General features: G+C 40.0%; 1 long non-coding RNA gene across 1 annotated transcript; it reads right to left on the bottom strand.

Annotated features, from left to right (window-relative positions):
* Positions 1-18,104: 18,104 nt before the first annotated feature.
* On the bottom strand, positions 18,105-21,637 carry LOC306648806. Its single transcript, XR_013760499.1, has 3 exons — positions 21,555-21,637; positions 19,690-19,756; positions 18,105-18,313 (listed from the first exon to the last, which is right to left on the bottom strand). It is a non-coding gene; the product is annotated as an uncharacterized lncRNA (long non-coding RNA).
* Between the last annotated feature and the right edge of the window lie 907 nt (positions 21,638-22,544).

The raw sequence follows: 22,544 nt of genomic DNA on the forward strand, positions 1-22,544 counted from the left end.
GGAACATCTGTTGACCACTAGTGCAGAAGAGACATCAACCAAACAGGCAAAGGTAGTTCACACCATGTTAACACTAATTATGCACTACCTCTTGGCCCAATGCCAGCTGCCATCTTAGGGCTACTTAAACATGACCCTACATTCCACAATCTGGCTATTATGAATTGAGCAACTATGAACATTGATGTGGCTGTATCTCTGCAGTATGCTGATTTTAAGTCCTTTGGGTATAGGCCAAGGAGTGGGATAGATGGGTCAAATGGTGGGTCCATTCCAAGTTTTCTAAGGAATCTCCACACTGCTTTCCAGAGTGGCTGCACTAATTTGTAGCCCCACTAGCAATGTATGAGAGTATCTTTTCCCCCACATCCTCTCCAACATCTATTGTTGCTTGTATTCTTGATAATCGCCATTCTAATTGGGGTGAGATGGAATCTTAGTGTAGTTTTGATTTGCATTTCTCTTATTACTAAAGATAGTGAACATTTTTTCATATGTTTGTTGATTGTTTGTAGATCTTCTTCTGTGAAGTGTCTGTTCATATCCTTAGCCCATTTGTTGATTGGGTTATTTGTATTCTTCGTGTAGAGTTTTTTTGAGTTCTTTATATATTCTGGAAATTAGTGCTCTATCTGAAGTATGAGTGGCAAAGATATTCTCCCACTCTGTAGGCTCTCTCTTCACATTGCTGGTAGTTTCCTTTGCTGAGAGAAAGCTATTTAGTTTGAATCTATCCAGTTATTGATTCTTGCTTTTATTTCTTGTGCTATGGGAGTCCTGTTAAGGAAGTCTGATCCTAAGCCAACAAGTTGAAGATTTGGACCTACTTTTCCTTCTATAAGATGCAGGGTCTCTGGTCTGATTTCAAAGTCCTTGATCCATTGTGAGTTGATTTTTGTGCAGGGTGAGAGATAGGGGGTTTAGTTTCATTCTGTTACATATGGATTTCCAATTCTCCCAGCACCATTTGTTGAAGAGGCTATCTTTTCTCCATTGCATATTTTTGTCACCTTTGTCTAGTATGAGAAAATTGTATTTATTTGGGTTTGTGTCCATGTCCTCTATTCTGTACCATTGATCTACCTGTGTATTTTGGTGCCAATACCATGCCGTTTTTGTTACTATTGCTTTGTAGTATAGTTGAAGTTCTGGTATTCTGATACCCCATTTCATTCTTCCTGCTAATGATTGCTTTAGCTATTCTGGATTTCTTATTCTTCCAGATGAATTTCATGATTGCTTGCTCTATTTCTGTAAGGTACATCATTGGGATTTTAATTGGAATTGCATTGAATCTGTATAACACTTTTGGTAGTAGGGCCATTTTGACAATATTAATTCTGCCTATCCAAGAACATGGGAGATCTTTCCATCTTCTAAGGTCTTCCTCAATTTCTTTCTTCAATGTTTTGTAGTTTTCATTGTAGAGATCTTTTACCTCTTTGGTTAGATTGATTCCCAAGTATTTTATTTTATTTATTTATTTTTTTGAGGCTATTGCAAATGGAGTTGTTTTCCTCATTTCTCTTTCAGATGTTTCATCGCTTGCGTATAAAAATGCTTTAGATTTATGTGTGTTGATTTTATAGCCTACTATTTTGCTGAATTCATTGATGAGATCTAGAAGTTTTCTGGAGGAGTTTTCTGGATCCTCTAAATATAGAATCATGTCATCAACAAAAGTGACAGCTTAAGTTCCTCTTTTCCTATTCATATCCCTTTAATTTCTTTAGTCTGCCTAATTGCTCTGGCTAGAGTTTTGAGGACAATGTTGAATAGAAGTGGTGAAAGAGGGCATCCCTGTCTTGTTCCTGTTTTTAAAGGGAATGGTTTCAGTTTTTCTCCATTAAAAATGATGTTGGCCATGGGCTTAGCATAAATAGCCTTTACAATATTCAGGTATGTTCCTACTATCCCTATTTTTGTAGTGTTTTGAGCATGAAGCAGTGTTGTATTTTGTCGAACACTTTTTCTGCATCAATTGAAATAACCATATGATTCTTATCCTTAAGTCTATTGACATGATGGATTATGTTTATTGATTTACGGATTTTAAACCATCCTTGCATTCCAGAGATGAACCCCACTTGATCGTGGTGCACGATTTTCTTAATGTGTTTTTGGATATGGTTTGTCAATATTTTCTGAAAGATCTTTGCATCTATATTCATCAAGGATATTGGTCTAAAATTTTCTTTCCTTGATGTGTCTTTGCCTGGTTTGTGTATAAGGGTGATATTAGCTTCATAGAATGAGTTTGGTAGGATACCCTCCTTTTCTATTTCCTGGAATACTTTGAGAAGTATTGGAATGAGTTCTTCTTTGAAGGCCTTGTAGAACTCAGCTGAGAATCCATCTGGTCCTGGGCTTTTCTTGAATGGTAGGCTTTTAATGACGTCTTCTATTTCATTACTTGATATTAATCTGTTTAAATTGTGTATATCCTCCTGGTTCAGTTTGGGAGGAGCATATCTATCTAGAAATTTGTCAATGTCTTTGGTAGTTTCCATTTTGTTGGAATACAGATTTTCAAAGTAGCTTCTCATTATGTTCTGTATCTCAGTGGTGTCTATCATGATATTTCCTTTTTCATCACAAATTTTGCCCCGGCCGCAGGACATCAACGGGTACCTGGAGGGGGTTGCTGGGATTGAGAGAGACAAGAGACACGAGAAATGGAGACAAGACAAAAGCCTGATCAAGTCTCATTTATTAGAGGAATAAACACAGTTAATATAAAGTACAGAAACCAATCAGAGTAAAGCACACGAAGGCAAGACTAGTCTCATGCCAGAACTCCAATAAGGAAGTGTAGTTGTCCAATCATGAAGCACCATGCAATCTAGTCTGATGCACCTGGTATAGTCTGACAGGTGTGTAAACAGTAGTGGCATGCCCCACCAGCATCTGGCAGGCGCCATCTTAGCTCAGCATGAGGCAAGGCAGGGCACTTGACCTGCCAGCTCCGGACAGAATTTTAGTAATTTGAATTTTCTCTCTCCTTCTCTTTGTTAGTGTGGCTAAGGGCTTGTCTATTTTGTTTACTTTTTCAAAGAACCAACTTTTTGTTTTGTCAACTTTTTGAATTGTTTCTTTTGTTGCAATTTCATTGATTTCAGCTCTAATTTTAATTATTTCCTGCCTTCTACTACTTTTGCTGTTATTCTGTTCTTCTTTTTCTAGGGCTTTGAGCTGTAATGTTAGGTCATTTAGTTGTTGACTTTTCATTCTTTTCTGGAATGCGCTCCATGCAATGAATTTTCCTCTTAGTACTGCTTTCATAGTGTCCCAGAGATTTTGATATGTTGTATCATCATTTTCATTTACCTCTAAGAATTTTTTTATCTCCTCCCTGAGCCAACATCATTCTTAATAGAAAAACTGAAAGTATTCTCTAAATTCTGCAACAAGAGAGAGATGCCCTCTTTCACCACTTCTATTCAACATTGTTCTTGAAATACTAGTGAGAGCAATTAGACAGACCAAAGAAATTAAAGGGATATGAATAGGAAAAGAAGAACTCAAGCTGTCACTATTTGCTGATGACATGATTCTATATTTAGAGGATCAAAAAAGAAAACTCCATCAGAAAACTTCTAGACCTAATGAATTCAGAAAATTAGCAGTATACAAAATCAACATGTATAAATCTAAAGCATTTTTATTCATAAGCAATGAAACATCTGAAAGGGAAATGAGGAAAACTACATTCACAATAACCTCAAAAAAAAAAAAAAAAAACTTGGGAATCAACCTAACCAAAGAACTCTACAATGAAAACTACACAACATTAACAAAATTGAAGATGACCTTAGAATATGAAAAGAAATCCCGTGTTCTTGAATAGGCAGAATTAATATTATCAAAATGGCCATACTTCCAAAGGCACTATACAGATTTAATGCAATTCTAATTAAAACCCCAATGACATTCCTCATAGAAATAGAGAAAGCAATCATGAAATTCATCTGGAAGAACAAAAGACTCAGAATAGCCATAGCAATCCTGGGCAGGAAGAGTTATGCAGGAGGTATCACAATACCAGACCCTAAATTCTACTATAGAGCATCAATAACAAAAATGGCATGGTATTGGCAGCAAAATAGACAGGTAGACCAATGGTACAGGATAGAAGACACAGAGACATACCTACATAAGTACAATTATCTCATACTAGACAAAGATGCCAAACACTTACAATTGAGAAAAGATAGCTTCTTCAACAAATGGTGTTGGCAAAACTGGAAATCCATATGCAGTAAATGAAATTAAAGCCCTATCTCTCACCTTGTACAAAACTCAACTAAAATGGACCAAGAATCTAGGAATTAAACCTGAGACCCTTCACCAAATAGAATAAAAAGTAGCCCTGAATCTCCATCACGTTGGCTTAGGAATAGACTTCCTTAACAAGACCCTCATAATGCAAGAAATAAAAACAAGAATCAATAAATGGGATAGATTCAAGCTAAAAAGTTTTTTCTCAACAAAGGAAACAATAAATAATGTGGAAAGAGAGCCTACAGAGTGGGATAAAATGTTTTCCACACACATTTCAGAGAGAGCACTCATCTCCAAAGTTTGTAAAGAACTTAACAAAATTTACAGCAAAAATACAAAGAACCAATCAATGAATGGGCTAAGGAAGTCGGAAGACACTTCACAGAAGATATATGGGTGATCAACACATATGAAAAAGTTATCATCATCCCTAGCAAGTAAAGAAATGCAAATTAAAAATATCCTAAGATTTCATCTAACTCCAGTTAGAATGACTATTATCAAGAACATAAGCAATAATAAGTGTTGGCATGGATGTGTGGGAAAAGGAACACTCATACATTGCTGGTGGAGTTGCAAATTGGTGCAGCCACTCTGGAAAGCAGTATGGAGATTCCTCAGAAAACTTGGAATGGGCCCACCATTTGACCCAGGCATCCCATTCCTTGGTTTATACCAAAGGAATTAGAATCAGCATACCACAGTGATGCAGCCACATCAATGTTCATAGCAGCTGAATTCACAATAGCTAGATTGTGGAACCAACTGAGATGCCCTTCAACTGACAAATGGATAAAGAAACTGTGGTATACATACACAAATAGAATATTTCTCAATCATAAAGAAGAATAAAATTATGGCATTTGCTGGTAAGTGGATGAAGTTGGAAAATATCATGCTAAGTGTAACAGGCCAAGCCCCAAAAACCAAAGGCTGAATGTTTTCTCTGATAAGTGTATGATGATACATAATGAGTGGGAGTGCCAGGGGGTGAGAGGGAAGAATGAAGGAACTTTGGATGGTGTAGAGGAAAATAGGGTGGAAGGAGGTGGGGGAAGGAAAAATAGTAGAATGAAACAGTATTATGTATATGTATGATTACATGAATGGTGTGAATCTACATCGTGTACAACCATAGAAATGAAAAGTTGTACCCCATTTGTTTACAATGAATCAAAATGCAGTCTGTAAAAAAAATTTAAAAAAAATTAAAAAAATACAAAATATTCATGAAAGCATATGTAGGAGAGCATTTGTAAAAATGTATCAGATAGAGAAACAGTGTTAGATTTACACAATGCCACCCTGCAAAGTGCCCTGGTACTCTTGAACTAGGTGCTGAGTGTAGAAATCCACCAAGCTGTAGAAGCTGTAGGCTTTAATCTGTGTACTTTTCTATACTTATACCAAAACTTCTCAATAAAAAAAAAAGCAAGAATCATGCTTATTTATAGGTGGATCCAGAAACAATTTGCATGCTGTGCTAACAGTACTAGGATGCCATCCACAGGGACAGTAGGAGGGGAGAATGACATGCCCTGATTTTCCAATTTAAAGTATCCTGTTGGCTGTGTGTGCACATCAGTTATCACATTGATCATGCTTAAAATACTCAGACTCAAATATTATCTTTAGTGGACTGTGGTTGAGAGACTTAGTAGACAGGCCATGTCACATAGCATTTTTCTTAGATAATGTTGTTTAGACATGAGATATACCCCAAAAGCTTATGTATTAGACAATGCAAAAATTTTGAAAGGTGATGGGATGAGAGTTTTAGCCTAATCAATGAATTAATCCATTGATGTATTAACTGGGTGGTAATTGTAAGCAGGTAGGGCCTGGATGGCAGATTAGGTCACTGGAGGTATGTCTTTAGGGTTTATATTTTGTCTGTTGAGCAGAGCTCTCTACTTCCTGCTTGCCATGACCTGAGCTACTTTCCTCTGCCATGCCCTTCTGCCATGATGCTCTGCATCATATTTGGCACAGAGCTATGGAGTTGGCCATCTATGGGCTGAGACCTCTGAAAATGTGGACCCCAAATAAATTTTATCTTCTCTGTGCTTTTCTTGTCAGGTATTTTGGTCAGTATAACAAAGAAGCTGACTAAAACAGATCATATCCCAGCCAGATCTCCCCATTCTTCAACTCAGAAAGACTTAACTTTCTATAGTTGCTTTCAAACCTCCCATATCACTTTTTTTCAACTGAAGTCACTGTAAAAAAAATCTATCGTATTTAATAATCCAGATGCTTCTGATTGATTTTATGTTAAGGAATTATGTGGGTGGGTAAAGGATTAAAAGAAAAATACTAACATTCACTTTTTATAAATTGACTCACCCAAGGACAATTCCCCACATGCTACCTACAGAAACCCATGGCAGTTGGGTGGGATTCTGGCTGGTACCTTCTTTACCTACTACAAGCACCCAAATGGAATCCATTCTCATGAAGAAAAATGGCCAAAACAAATGTACTTCATGTTCTAGAAACCTCTGAAGAGGCTCAATAGTCAAGACACACCAACCCCTATCTATAAAGACAATGGTTAGATCTCCAAAGTAGACTTCCCAGAAACCTCAGCAACCCTCTCCAAGAGTCTCAGTTCCCAGAAGAAGGACTAGACATAAGGTGAACTGTACTCCCCAAATTGAATAAGCTTGGTTATCATCCTCAGGGAACCTGATCTTATTGCTGGAAATCTTTCTCTGGGTCCTTCCCTCAGTGGTTGAACAATCTGGGGAGACAGATTCAGTGTGTTGACTGAGTCTCAGTTTCTCCTCATTCAAGTAGAAGAAACCACAGTAAATTGTTTGCTATCATCCACTTGACAGAACCTTCTTGAGTATAAGGAATATTTGTAATAGTTGTATTTAACATCTTTCCTGTAATTCTACCACTTGTGCCACTTCTAAGTCTCTTCACATTGACTTTCCTTTCTTAAGTGGGTCTTATGATCCTGCTCCTTGTCATATCAAGTTAAGATTTGATTAGATGCTAGATTCTGAATTTTACAGTGCTCAGTTGTTTCTATTCCTTTAGTTATTGGATTCTGTTCTACAAAGCTGTTATATTATCTGGGGCAGTTTGTTAAAGCAGCCATAGGACACTAATAAAATTGTCCTCCCACATTCATTATATTAATAGGCTTTCATTACATAATACAGTTCCTGGTGTTTGTGATTTCATTTGAGTTAAGTCTTTCCAAGACTTCCAAGAATAAAAGCATGACAAATGAGTTAGTTTGGTGAAGAGAGAAGTGGCAGCTGCACGAGAGAAAAGAAGGAGAGAGCTGCACAACAAGAGAAGAAGGAGAGAGAGAGTTGCATGATAAGAGAAGAAGAAGAAGACGGCGGCAGTGGAGGAGGAGGAAGAACCAGGCACTCGGCTCAGAAGCTCTCCCATAAAAATAAAGACCTTAAAACTTCATTTGAGAGCCGAGTCTTCATTGTACTCACTGGACGAGACAAGTGGTGCCGAAACCTGGGACCCCTTGCACCGCCACAAAAGAGGTAAGTAATATCCAGGTAAAACAGCTGTTAAAACTAAACAAGTCAAGTAAAATAAGTTAAGAAAGGTTAAAGCAGTATACAGGAAGCTGGGTGGAAGAGGGCCCAGGTACAGGGGGCTGGGTGATGTAACCCCCAGTGGACTGGCCAGGTATTAAGATTTTGTGTGCTTGTTGTTTGTCAAGAGTTCATGTCTTTGGTTGTATTGTATTGTTGCAGAGCGCTACTGTTTTTAGTTGTTTTAGTGTGACTTAGCATTGTAGTGTGGGTAGCATTTAAAGATTTAGAGAATGGGTGGCGAAACATCACGGATCAGAATGGAGGGTCCGCTTAGAGACTTATTAAAAGCAAATGGAACACCTCTAAAAACAAAGACTGTGATGCTTTTCCTCAGAACAATAGAGGAAGCTGTGCCATGGTTTTTAGATGAGGGACTCTTAAATATACCACAGTGGGATCACTTAGGGAAGGATTTAAGAAAGAGGGAGAAAATAGAACCATTGCTGGTGGGCACGAATGCAATTTGGACGTTGATTCACGGGTGCTTAATTAACCTGAGGCCAACATTTAAAGATACTCTAGAAAAAGGAGAAGACATTTTAGAGGAGAAAAAAGAGGAACAGGAAAAAAGAACACAAGGAATGCAAGGGCTAAACTTTGAGAGAGGAGGACCCCCCAGGATCATGTTTCTATTGTAAACAACAAGGACACTTTAAAAAACAATGTCCCCAGTTAAAACAGCAAGACAGATCCCAGAGAAGGCCTAAACCTGGAGTCTGCCCAAGATGTAGAAAGGGATATCATTGGGCTAGTGAATGTAGATCTATGATAGATGTAGATGGTAACCCTATCCCTCCTCATGGAGGCTCAAAAAATGAGAGACGGGGCCCACAACCCCAGGGCCTGGCACAAATGTATGGGGTGATTCAAAAAGTGGCCAGGACACATTATCCAGTGACAGACCAAGGAGAGCAACACCAGGAAGTGCAGGACTGGACCTCTGTTACACCACCAGAGCAATACTAATGCCAGAAATGGAAGTACAAGTCATACCTGTTGACTTTAAGGGTTCCCTACCTGAGAACACCATGGGACTATTATTAGGCAGAAGCTCCAGTGCACTCAAAGGATTAATGATAGTTTCAGGAATGGTAGATCAAGATTATACAGGAGAAATTAAAGTGCTTGCTTCATCACCTCAGGGCATTATTTCCATTTCTCCGGGAGACTGAATAGCTCAGCTTTGTATACTACCTAGTCTTCATGGCTCATTCCCGTCACAACAATGTTTTAGGGGAGATAAGAGTATGGGATCTACAGGTATCGATTTGGCCTGCCTTACTATGGAACTAAAAAACAGACCTATGTTAGAATTAATTGTAAAAGGAAAAATTATAAATGAATTGTTAGACACGGGAGCAGACACAAGTATCATAGCAGAAAAAGACTGGCCAAAGGATTGGCCCACACAAAAGGCAAATCAAACATTGAGAGGATTAGGTATTGCCACAGAACCAAAAAAGAGCTCCATGTGTCTACAATGGAAAAGCCCAGAAGGTCAAGAAGGACTTTTCCAACCATATGTCTTAGAACATATTACATATGGTTGGACATTATGGGGTAGAGATATTTTAAATCAAATGGGGATGAAAATAACCACAGAAGGAATATACAGTGAACAAGCACAAAACATAATGAAAAAACAAGGGCACAAGTGGGGAAAGGGCTTAGGAATCAATGAACAAGGCATAACAGAACCAATATCAATTAAACAAAAAGGTGATAGACAGGGATTGGGCTTTTCCTCGGGGCCACTGATGAAATAATTAAAATAAAATGGAATATAGAAAAACCAATCTGGGTCCCTCAGTGGCCCCTAAATACAGAAAAACTTGAAGCGGCCCAGGAATTAGTATAAGAACAATTAGAGGCAGGGCATATAAGGCCCTCCACATCACCTTGGAATACCCCCATATTGTTATAAAAAAGAAATCAGGTAAATGGAGATTATTACATGACCTAAGAGCCATCAATGCCGTAATGCAATCCATGGGGCCAATTCAGTTGGGCCTACCAGTCTTATCAGCATTACCAAAGGACTGGAAATCAATAATATTAGATATAAAGGATTGTTTTTTCTCTATTCCTCTCCACCCTGACGACATAGAAAAGTTTGCTTTTACAGTCCCCTCTATTAATCATGGACAGCCTGATGTGATATGAATGGAAAGTCCTACCCCAAGGGATGGCCAATAGTCCAACCATATGTCAAATTTATGTAAATAGTGCTTTAATACCAATCAGAAATAAGTACCCAGATATAATTATATACCATTATATGGATGATGTATTAATTTGCCACCCAGAACAAACAATACTAGATAAGGTATTTACTGATCTAATCAGTCATTTAAAGACAAGAGGACTTATTATAGCACCTGAAAAGACACAAAGACAACAAGTTCAAGAATTTTTAGGCGCTAAAATAAACAGCACAATCATTACACCCCTAAAAACTTCTCTTAGATCCGACCATCTTAATACCTTAAATGATTTTCAAAGGTTATTAGGTGATATTAATTGGATAAGGCCTTACCTTAGATTAACTACTCAAGATTTAGGACCATTATTTAATATCTTAAAGGGAGATGCTCATCCTTCTTCACCCAGAAAACTTACAGAGGAGGCCAGAAAAACCCTGGATGTAGTACAAAAAAGACTAAACGAGGCACAGGTTGATCATATAGATCTGTCGGCATCACTATCACTCATAGTACTTCCAAATAATTTAGTCCCTACAGGAGTCCTCTGGCAACAAGGACCTTTAATGTGGATACATTTACCCTACTCTCCAGGAAAAACAATAGTTTCTTATCCTGAAGCAATGGCACAAATAATATTCAAGGCATTAAAATCAGCCATCATAGTATTTGGAAAAACTCCAGACAAGATAATAACCCCATATAATTCAGAACAAATTTCTTACTTAAGCAATAATAACAATGATTGGGCAATTCTTATGTTCACAACTGCTGCCCAATTTGACAATCATTATCCAAAACATCCATATATACAATTTTATCTAAGAAATCCTGTGATTCAAATAAAAATTACAAAAAGGGAACCTATAAGACAAGCAGTGGTAGTGTTTACTGATGGTTCCAATAATGGTACTGGAGCATATTTTCATAAAGACAAGGTACAAACATTTCTTTTTCCAAAGGCTTCTGCACAGCAAATAGAATTATTAACAATAGAACAAACATTAAAAGATTTTCATAAAGTTCCTGTAAATATTCTGTCGGATAGCCATTACGCTGTTAATGCAGTTCAACAACTGGAAGATGCCTGTCTAATCAACAAAAATTCCACCATATCCAACATACTCTTAGCATTACAAAAACTCATTTGGAGTAGAACAGAGCCATTCTACATAGGACATTTAAGAGCTCACACAGACTTGCCAGGTCCATTAACACAGGGCAATAATATAGCTGATCTAGCCACAAGGGATCCTCATGTTTTTTCTATAATAGAAGAAGCACAAAACTTCCATAGTAAATTTCATGTAAATTCTAAAACCTTACAAATAAAATTCAATATAACCAAAGAACAAGCCCAAACCATTGTAAAAAACTGTAATAATTGTGTAACATACATAAATTCACCTAATAATAGCATTAATCCAAAAGGCATATTGCCCAACCATCTATGGTAGATAGATGTAACACATATTCCAGAGTTTAGAAATCTCAAATTTGTTCATGTAACTATTGATACCTACTCAGGGGTTATATTTGCTTCATTACATAGTGGAGAAAAAAATGAAAGATGTAATATCACATTGCTTACAGGCCTTTGCGACTTGGGGGAAGCCTAAACAATGTAAGACAGACAATGGGCCTGCATATATTTCTGCATCATTTAAAAATTTCTTAAGTACCTTTGATATTTCCCATTCCACTGGAATTCCATACAATCCTATGGGACAAGGAATCATTGAAAGAGCCAATCAAACACTAAAGGCTGTTTTAAATAAACAAAAAGGGAGAATAGGAGACACATACAGGTCTCCTAAACGCAAACTAAACATAGCATTATTTACTTTAAATTTTCTAAATTTGGACAAAGATGGAAAAACAGCCGCAGATAGACACGAAAATCCTACAGCGGCTCCAAAGGTCCTTGTACAATGGAAGGATGTACTCAATGGACAATGGAGAGGCCCGGATCCAGTGTTATTCTGGAGTCAAGGCTCCATATGTGTTTTCCCACAGGGTAAAAAAACACCAATCTGGATCCCAGAGAGATTAACAAGACCCGCATCTAAGACGTCATCATCCTTTACCATTAACTAATACCTCTTCTATTCTTCCACCTATTTTTAGTACCAATGCTTTGACAGGATTGTCTGCAATTCCCTTTGATTCACAGACCGTTCTTTTACATCTTTTTCTTTACCATGATGATGTTCAGTTAGGAATGAAACATGTCAATCCTTATAACTGGCTTCTGCTTTCTAACACAAAAGGATATACTAATATACAGTTATTTTTCAGCCTTCTGGGAGCGGAACATAAATTGTGCCAGTGGAACTCCTCTAATTGGGACAATTCTTCTTTCCTATCTGCTACTCAGTCTCTTACCTGTAATGGAAGTATAACCTTTCCTCCCACTCCAGTTTGTGTGTCACCCCCTTTCATGTTTCTATTAACTAACCATAGTATTACCATCCTAAATTGTTCTGATGCTAATGTAACTTGTTTCCTTTCACAATGTTGGAATGCCTCCCAGTTTTCCGTTGCAGTAACCAGTCTCCATAACTAATGAAGAGCTGCCTATGATTTTGTCTAGAAACAAAAGATACTTCGGCATTACAGCAGCAGTGGTTACAGTGGTGGCTGTGTCTGCCACTGCAGCTGCAGTAGCAGCGACAGCATTAGCTACTACAATACCAATAGCACAAGCTGTCAATAATATAGCTGAAAGAGCCGCCTCAGCTTTACAAACACAAAAGGTTATCGATGCCCACTTAAAGGCTGGCATAACTGATCTTATACTCCTGATAACCTTACCACTCAATTATGATTAGAGACTAAAACATGGGCAGACATCATGACTCTTGGAATACTTATGGTACTGGGTTTGGACTAATGATCTGATGCCTTATGCACGTAAGACGCCAACAACAGGGAGAACATCAGACCATCAAAATGGCACTTACGGCGCTTAAAACTGGCACATCTCCCCAGGTGTGGCTAAATATGCTGGATCGGTAGCCAATGACGGGTAAGCAAACAGAGACATATATCAACCTAAGACAGGTCCTCATCCCAAGATGGGTGAGATACCAATGACGGGTAAGAATATGTTCTGCTGTTATGCAACCTAAGACAGGCACGATTCCGGGGATCCAGAGTCACAGATAGGCTCATGGGGGCCCATACCAACCTAAGACAGGGTTCTGATGCCTGGAGGTCATAATTCCAATGACGGGTAAGGATGGTGTTCGCCACATGAGCTATCATGATGACCTGATCCTAAGCCATTAATAAAACAGAAAGGGGAAGATGTTGGAGACCGCTGCCCTGTAGGGCCCGCAGTGGTGGCTGGCCTCGCCCTAAGATGGCACTGAGAAGCCCAACTGCAAAGAAAAACAACTTTAAGGAAGTGCTTTCTATTGGCTGACTGATCTCCTCCGCATCCGTGCTTAGCTCGTGATCAGTACATGTCCTCATTACCCACCATTAAGTCTCCACGAGCCAAACGCCTGACCCGTTAAGGTGATTGGCTGTTACATCCCATAAAGCTGCGTATTTTGCGTGGTGGAGAGGAGCAAGGTAAGGAGGGCAGGCAGCAGCTGCGGGACGAGAGGAGAGGAGAGGCGGCCACGGCGTGACGAGAGAGGAAGAAGAGAGAAGCGGCAGCTGCACGAAAGAAAAGAAGGAGAGAGCTGTGCAACAAGAGAAGAAGGAGAGAGAGAGTTGCATGACAAGAGAAGAAGAAGAAGACGGCGGCGGTGGAGGAGGAGGAAGAACCAGGCACTCGGCTCAGAAGCTCTCCCATAAAAATAAAGACCTTAAAACTTCATTTGAGAGCCAAGTCTTCATTGTACTTGCTGGATGAGACATAAAGAAGTGGGACCCGCTGTGGGACTAGTGACACGTTAACTAACTCAGGCTGACACCTTACTTCCTGGTGGGTAAGATCAAGGCCTCAAAGGTGGTTTCAAAAGTTAATGATGATAAATTGGACCATCGTTAGGGATTGGTTAACAACAGTTAACATGATCAGCTCGTGCTTGCCATATAGTCCTATGGGAATCTCACCTGTGTGAACACCTGCAGGCCCCCCCCCCCGCCCACCTGGGTGAAGGTTCTGCCACATTCAATGTATACATAGGATCTCTCTCCAGTATGAGTCCTCTGATGTAGAGTGAGCATAGATTTGCTTCTAGAAGGCTTCTTCACACATATTTTATTCATAAAATTTCTTGGCTGTATGAATTCTCTGATAGATGGTCAGATGTGACTTAAAAAAGCAAGTTCTTCCATGCTTACTGATTCCGAAGGCTTCTCTCCTGTGTGTACTCTCTGGTGAGCAAGGAGGAAAGTCTTCTGGGAGGTTTTTCCACACACACACTGCACCAGTGGAGTTTCTCACCAGCATGATATCACTGACATCTGTTGAGCTGACACTTCTGGCTGAAGGCTTTTCTACTTTTGTCATTCCCATAGAGTTTCTCCCTGTATGAGTTCTCTGATGTACCATGAACTGTGACTTTCTGGAGGAAGCTTTTTCACATACTTTCCTTTTGTGGGATTTCTCTCCTGTGTGAATTCTCTGGTGTTCAGTGAGACAAAACTCCCTTATGAATGTTTTCCCACATTTTTTGCATCTGTGGGATTTTCCTCCTCTTTCATCTCTCTTATCTATTAAGAGCTGTGCTCTATAACACTCAGAAAAACAGTCCCTTGTCTACTTGCCAATTCACCTTCCACAGCCCTGCACAACACAAAAACACCTTGTAGTCAAATGCTTAAAATTAAAAAAAAATGTATGACCCTATAGCCTCCATTACATTGGCATCTGTCTTAGATCCTGAGAGTGGTGGTTCTTCAAGCACAGGGTCAAAGCAGGATTTCCTGGCAAGTCCTTCAAACTTCATGTGCTCAGGTCACTTCCTCCAACCAGTCAATAAGAAGCAGAATCTCAAGAGGCACATCCTGCACTCTGAAAAATGCTTCCACATAGTCTATACAAATAACTGATAGAAAATGAGGCTATAAATTAATGAAATAAAATGGAACCTGCACTCAAGAAGGATGTGAGAACATATACAAATGATTCAGTGAAGTACCATGTGACCTATATTAAGTAAGGAAGACTAAGACAGAGTCTTTTCTATATGGAAAAGGAAAACTCATTCCGACCAGCAAAACAATATGCACACTACAAACCATGACCATCACTGAGGTAGTGTGGCATACACACAAAGTAGAGAGGAGGTCAGGAAGGAAAGAGTTAAGTGTGCATGGAGTAGTAAATAACTACTTCATGGAGCCAGAATTCTCAAAGAAACAAAGTGGCACCTGGAAGCCAACTATAGCACCACCAAGAGCACAGATGCCAGTCCTCACGTTTGACATGACCTGCGGCATTAAATAAAATTTATCTATTTTCTCCCCCTTGGGGAAAGGTTATACATGTTTCTGGGACATCCGACTCTCATCCTACTTGGCCAGGTTCTTTTCTTCTCAATCTCCATATACATGTGGAACACTTGCTTTTTCCACCAACACTCAAACCTCAGGTTTTCTCATCAAATTTTGCTGTGGTGGTACCCCACTCAGAGGAGTGCAGCCATAACTTCAAAAGGAGATAAAGGGACCTGGCATCATCAACCTATGCTGCAACTGGGGCAACGCAGGCCTAAATGGTCATGACCTACTTTGAAGTGGGAAGTTGGACAGGAATTTTTAGAAACCCCTTTCAAATCAACAAAAATTAACATTCAGAACATTCAGAAAGAATAGTGCACAGTGAAAAGAGGACACTCAATGACGCCGTCCAGTGGAGTCAATTTGGCATGGGAGACAAATGAGTAGCGAGGCTCTTGAATTCAGAACGGTTTATTGTAGATTCAGGAAACCCGGGAACCCCGGTGCTAGAGGAGAGCCGGCTTATATCCCCTCCAGGAGGTGAAGGGTAGGGCTGATGCCAATTATGTGAAGATTAGGCGAGGAGCTAGATGTCCGAGCAAGCACGATTAGGAGCACTCAGGAACACATGTGCATGCATTGTGTGCGTGGACTTGATTGAATACGGCCAATGACAAATCACCTGGGTGTGCTTATGTTAATTAACCTCCTCACTGCTGATGTGACCAAAACAACTTCTGGCTGGCTGCCAGGCACCATCTTGGCGTAGTCCACATGGCATAGCCCCCAACACTCAAGACAAGTCAAAGGTGACCAGGCACCAGGGTGTGGGATAGAATCAAGGAATCAAGTCAGATGCACAGGGAATAAAAAGAGAGGTCAGGAAGAAAGCTGGCCCAGTTTCTGAAACTGAGGCTGAAGGAAGAAGAGTTGAACAGGATAACTGTCCTGGGTGCAGGCAAAATACAGAATTAGAGGGCAGGTTGAACAGAAAGGAGATGCTGACTTAAGAATGCCAAAATGCAGAGGCCCTAAATTTTAACATAGATGAATAATCTTTATGCTGGTGGAAATATTACTTGTGAGAAAGGGGAATTTTGCTTTCACATACAGGAAGGAGAAAATCATCAAACTGCTCTGGTGTCTGTGACACACGGGGAATTAGAAAGCGGATTAAACATTAATAGTAGAGGACAGGTTACCTTGGGAGTCTCCAGCAGAGGACAGGGAGCCTAGGCTTTGAGGACGAATTCATCTTTAAACATATGAATCAAGTAGAAGATGAAGAAAGAGAAACTGAGCTGGAAATGTGGCTCAGTGACACAGTGCTTGCCTGGCATGCATTAGTGCAATTCCTAGCACTGAGTAAGTAGACAGAGTTGCCCTGATGACAAAGTGTGAGCAGCTTTCAGGTGAACTAAAGTGAGGAGAATTGCAGGGGAAGGAAACTGGCCTTCAAAGAAGGTCAGGGGTACACCTAAGGAGACAGCAGTACCAGGTGCACAGTGAGGGGAATTCCAAAGGTCCACTGGGAATCAAAAGATGAAAAAAGTAAAACAAATCTCACCTTGGTCTTGACCATTTCTTCTTCCTCCTCCTCTTCCTCCTCGTCCTCCATTTTCTTATCCCCCTCCCCCTTCTTCTATTTTGGTACCAGGGATTGAACCCAAAGGCACTTAACTACTGAGCAATATCCCCAGGTCTTTTTGAGATAGGGTCTCATTAAGTTCCTTAGAACTTGGCTAAGTTGCCGAGGCTGACTTTGAACTTGCAATCCTCCTGCCTCAGCCTCCCAAGCCACCGGGATTACAGGGATTACAGGGATGTAGCGCTTAACAGGGCTCTTTTTTCTGTCCCTAAGAAGGGGCTAGCAAGCCTTCTGTCTGGACCTGCATGGAAGTTGTGTCAGATATTTGAGGTCAGAAATGATGATCTCCAAAAACTAAAATGTAGAGACTAGAACCTGTGGATTCAAGAACAAATACAATTACAAAAGGATCTTCACCTGTTACCTGCTTCCAACTGCCACCTGTGTTAGGCGATAAAAGGCGCAGTTATGGTTCGTTGCTAGCTCCCAGAAACGCTCCACAGATACAGGTCTCACACAAGGAACTTTTATTTTGCGCAGACGATCACGTCTGCATGGGGGAAGGGGAAGAAAGAAAAGGGAAAGATGGCACAAGGTTTCTCACAGACATAGGAATTTCGCAGGCTGAGAGGAACCAATCGCGGAGGAGAATTCTTATAGACTGACTGATGGACCAATGACATATTAGGACGTAACGTGGGAGGCAGGAAGATTACGGCAACGTAAGCCGGAAATTCCTGTAACTTGAGAGGCGGGGAGAACGCAGATTGACAGGTCGTTGGGAGATGGGAAATTCCTGTCACGGGAGAGAAAAGTGGCTTTATATCTTACATTCCCCCATTTCATTTTATATAAAAAATAAAAAAAAATCTTGCTCTCCAGTTCTTTTTGAAGCCTTCTCTCTCCTTCCTGCCTAGGTGACTGGGGTTGGTTTTGCAGGTGAGATGTAAAAAGTTCATTCTCCTCCCAGGCTTCCAAAGGCAGATGATTTTCATGGACATCATTTTCTCGATTTGATTGATCCTCTATTTCTGCATTAACTGCCTGTCCCCAATTCTGACTTCATTTACCCCTCTAATACTAGGAACTCCTTCACTGCTGTGGGGAAAAGGGCTGATGACCAATCTGACTTCTTCGAGCTGGAAGTGGGCAGCGTGGGGCAAGAAGTTTGGAGGTTCCTTTTTAGAAATTGGGTCAATTGAGGGGTTCATGGTAGAAGTCTGGTTGCGGGGAGAGCAGGCTGTAAAGGCATCTGGGGATGGGTGCTTCTATGGGAGAAGAACAAAAAGACATGAGTACTGAAATGAGATTGATACAATATAAATGTTGCAGGATCTGGAACATGCAAATGCATATTATAAAGATGACAGAAATCAATAATTCCTCACCAGGGCGTGGAAGAACTGAGAGGTTTTTCCCATAACAAGGCCTAGCAAAGGCTGGAGAGGACAGGCCTTTATTTGGGAGCTTTAACATTGTCTAGGTTATCAGGAATGTGAACACAACATTTAGTAGCGATCTCTATACTTCTGTTACTAGCAAACATAGATTAAGCCTACCTGTGTCTGTAGGCCTTAAACTGACTAAATGGCTATACTTTGGCTTTAACTGATTTGCTAGGTGTTTAAGATCAAGCTGGTTAAAGTGACCTGTTCCTGTCTGTTAAAGAGTCAGCTGAGTTTCCACAGGGGTCACTCATAGAGAACTTAGGAGCAGCTTCTTAGCTCCATTAGTGCCATTTGGTTAGGCAGGTTCTCCTCAATGACGTGGCTTTCCTTGAAAGCATTAGGGATGTCTCCCTTTTTCCATGACCCTCCTCTGCAGCAGGTGCACTGAGTGGCTTTTCCTCTAGCGGCCTCATCAATCTCCTTGGTCAGGAGGTTGTGTGACCCAGCGTTGCAAAGCTCCTTGGAGAAGTCCTCTTGTTCCCTGGGTTCAGGCTGACTTTGAGGGCAAGACCCAAATATGGACTTTTCTTGACCTCTCTATTTAAAATCTCTATTTCTAAGTTTGATCTTAACCATCAAGCAAGTCAGTCTCACCAGTCATAAAGTAAGAGTACTGGGCTTTGGCTTTAATGTCTATAACTTTACAGTTATTTACCCCCTTTTATCTAATTGGGGTTTACATTATCTGTTCTATAGGTGATGGCTTACTATTCCAAGTTAATTTTTGATGTTTCCTCTTGAAGCAGTACTTCTGCAAAATATTGACCAGGCAACAATTAGAGTTTATAAGGAAAATACAAAATGGAGTCATCAACAGTAAAACATTCAGTTTGTGCAATAGCTATTTTGAATTTTGGCTGAGTTCCCATTTGAGATTACAGTAATCTTTACAACAAACATTAAACTTTTGAACACAACTTTAAATGAGTTAAAGTCAGGTTTACTTTGGAGCCATTGTAATGTGTAGCAGGGTTGTGAGGCAGAGCCTTATCTCAGGTAACGTGGCACTTTTCAGTGAGGGGCAAAGAAGTATATAAACACAGATTCTGAAGATTAAGCTGAGATTAGATGGATCTCTGTTCTCTGATGGAAATGTGGATTTAAAGAGTTATGTCAGCAATCTTTATATGTGTGCAATGTTAGGTTATATATACCCTATTGATGACAGGTAATACAACATTAAGTGATAGGTTTACCATTACAGACAAGTTTAATTTGGAGAACAGCAGCTTGATAAATTTTCTGCTTTAAAGGCTTGTATACCTGGAAAATAAGAACACATTTAATATACAAAGAATAATGTTTTTAAGTATGTTACTCCATGGAATAGCTTTATAAATTAATAAGATGTCTCTAACAAACACATTTGAGTAATCCCATACATGTTGCTTATTGTAGAAAAACCAAGACATCAGACAAGTGTGCCAATAGTATTTGCCGTCTTTTTCCTGTTGAAGAAAATCCTAGAAAAATTGATGTTATACATTTTATAAACATTAATATTTTATTAGTTTGACCACTTAGAGACGTGTGAGTTAATTTTAAGGACATTTTACTTTTATTAGTTTACCAATTTAAATTGAACCTTATTAAATCACATGACTTAAAAATATTTGGATCCATTTTTAAAATTTTAATTTTTATGCGTGCTTATATGTAACACAAAAGCAAAGGCCTTGTAATATTTATTTCCATTGCAATGTAATGGATGTTCAAAAATAACTCTAGAGTTGGATAAAAAGAACTGATCAAAAATTATTAACTTAGGTCTGTAGGATCAAAATTGTGAGCTCAAAAATACAGCATTTAAGAAAAACAAAGTCCTGGAAGAAAAATGATAATGGTTATTAATTAAAGCATGAGAAAATGAGAAGGAGAGAAAAGTTGAAAGGGAGAAAAGCATTCTGAGTTGTAGCCTAGGAGAAATTTAAAATGGACACTTTTACACTTTTTTTTTTCTTGGGTTTGAAACTGGTTTCCTACTGAGCCTTTCTTCATTTACATTTCAATGTAACCCTTGCCTGAGATCTGAATCTAAAAGGGGCTAATATGTTCTAGCAGAAACTTGATGCTTAGGTCCTTTTAATTTCTTGAGCCTGCAGGGAGAGCTGAGAGAGAAAGAAAAGATTTGAAAATAAGGAATTAGCCAAGAGAACGTGTTCGGGTTTTACTCCCTCCGCGCCAGCCACCTCCCGTAAAGAAGCTAGAATGTGTGTATGAGACAGCGTGGTGGGGGGACTTGGTGGGCTGAATGGCGGAGTGGAAGGAGAAACAGAATGAGGCAAAGGAGAGGAATGAACAGGAACTTCTGCAGTAGGAGACCTGTAAGGACATGACTCATCAGCTGGATTAAACTTAGAAGAGAAAGGATTAAAAGGAGAAGGAGAAGCAGCAAGAAAGAAAGGAAAAACATGAAGGGGAAAAGTTCCTTTCCATTCACCAGGTTGCCCACATATGTACTTAATCATAACTAGTACAATTAGGCATATAATTTTACCTAGTATAAAGCTAGAATTTAGGGTGCCATAAATAGACCATTCTGATTTACTATCTAAAGGACAATTTAGCTCTGATTTAGGGAATAGGTGAAGGGGTTTGAGATGATTTAAACATCTCAGGGGCGAGTTTGCTGGGGTGGATGTCCTGAATCCCATGGTAAACTGAGACCCACCTGGTAGTGATTTCGGCATCCCGAGATCATGATGCCAGGCAACAAGAGGTTAGAACAAAGGCTTGGTCATCAAAAAAAAACCAATGTTTAACCGGGCAAAGCTGAGAGAGTCTGAAGACCTGGCCAGGATTTGGAGTGAGACGCAGTGGGAAATAAGAGAGAGAGTTTCAGACCCTGAGAAAGAATCTCAGCACCATAAAACCCAGGAGTCCACCCAGCAACTAGGACCAGCTCTGGGGACCATGGAGATACTCCCACACCTCGGCAGTCTGGCGGTGGGAGCTGCAGGCCAGGTGGCAGAAGCCATGGGGGGGGGGGGCGGCACCACAGCGGGAGCCGCGGGCTGCGGAGATGTGTTTAAGTGGTCAGGGCCTGCTTAAGGGAACTCACCAATTCTGGAGTCCGGTGTTGTATGCAGAAAACTGGGCATCCAGGTAAATGGAAGATGAGCCTGTATAAGCGGGTGTAGGAGCTTGCTAGAGGATGGAATTCCGCCTGCTTAGTCAGCAGGAAAAAAAAAACAAACAAAAAAAACCCATCCTGAGTCTTCGGCACCAGATGTTAGGCTATAAAAGGCACAGTTATGGTTCGTCGCTAGCTTCCAGAAACGCTCCACAGATACAGGTCTCACACAAGGAACCTTTATTTTGCGCAGACGATCACGTCTGCACAGGGGAAGGGGAAGAAAGAAAAGGGAAAGATGGCACAAGCTTTCTCTCAGACATAGGAATTTCCGGGCTGAGAGGAACCAATGCGGAGGAGAATTCTTATAGACTGACTGATGGACCAATGACATATTAGGACGAAACGTGGGAGGCAGGAAGGCAACATAAGCCGGAAATTCCTGTAACCAGAGAGGTGGGGAGAATGCAGATTGACAGGTTGTTGGGAGATGGGAAATTCCTGTCACGGGAGAGAAAGGTGGCTTTATATCTTACAACCTAGACTCACTTCCACACAAGGTTCAAGCATTTCACCTAACTTCTAATACCATGGAAGATTTGCCATCATGAGGAAGAATGTCCTTTTTTGTGGAGTGGGGGTAAAGTCAGAAGAGAATGTACGTGAAAGAGGAGATAAGAAATAAAAGCCATCTCATCATCTTGTCCACCACTAAGTTCTCACATAAGTCAATTTGAGGAGAAACAAGTATGGGAGCAGCACTCCAGAAACCAACTTAAAACCCCCTGCACCTGAATGTTCCTAAATTTTTTGTTCACTGCTCTGGGCAGTTACCCCAGTTTGAATACCAAGGCATTAAACAAATTATAATTGTCTTATTTAATCCACAGTTCTGCTTTGTAGTCATTATCATCTCCATTTTAAACATGACTAATCTGAGAATCGGTGCGATAAAGTGTGTTCCACAAGATAACATCC

Source organism: Sciurus vulgaris (assembly GCF_902686455.1).
Source record: "Sciurus vulgaris genome assembly, chromosome: 17".
Lineage (NCBI taxonomy): Eukaryota > Metazoa > Chordata > Mammalia > Rodentia > Sciuridae > Sciurus > Sciurus vulgaris.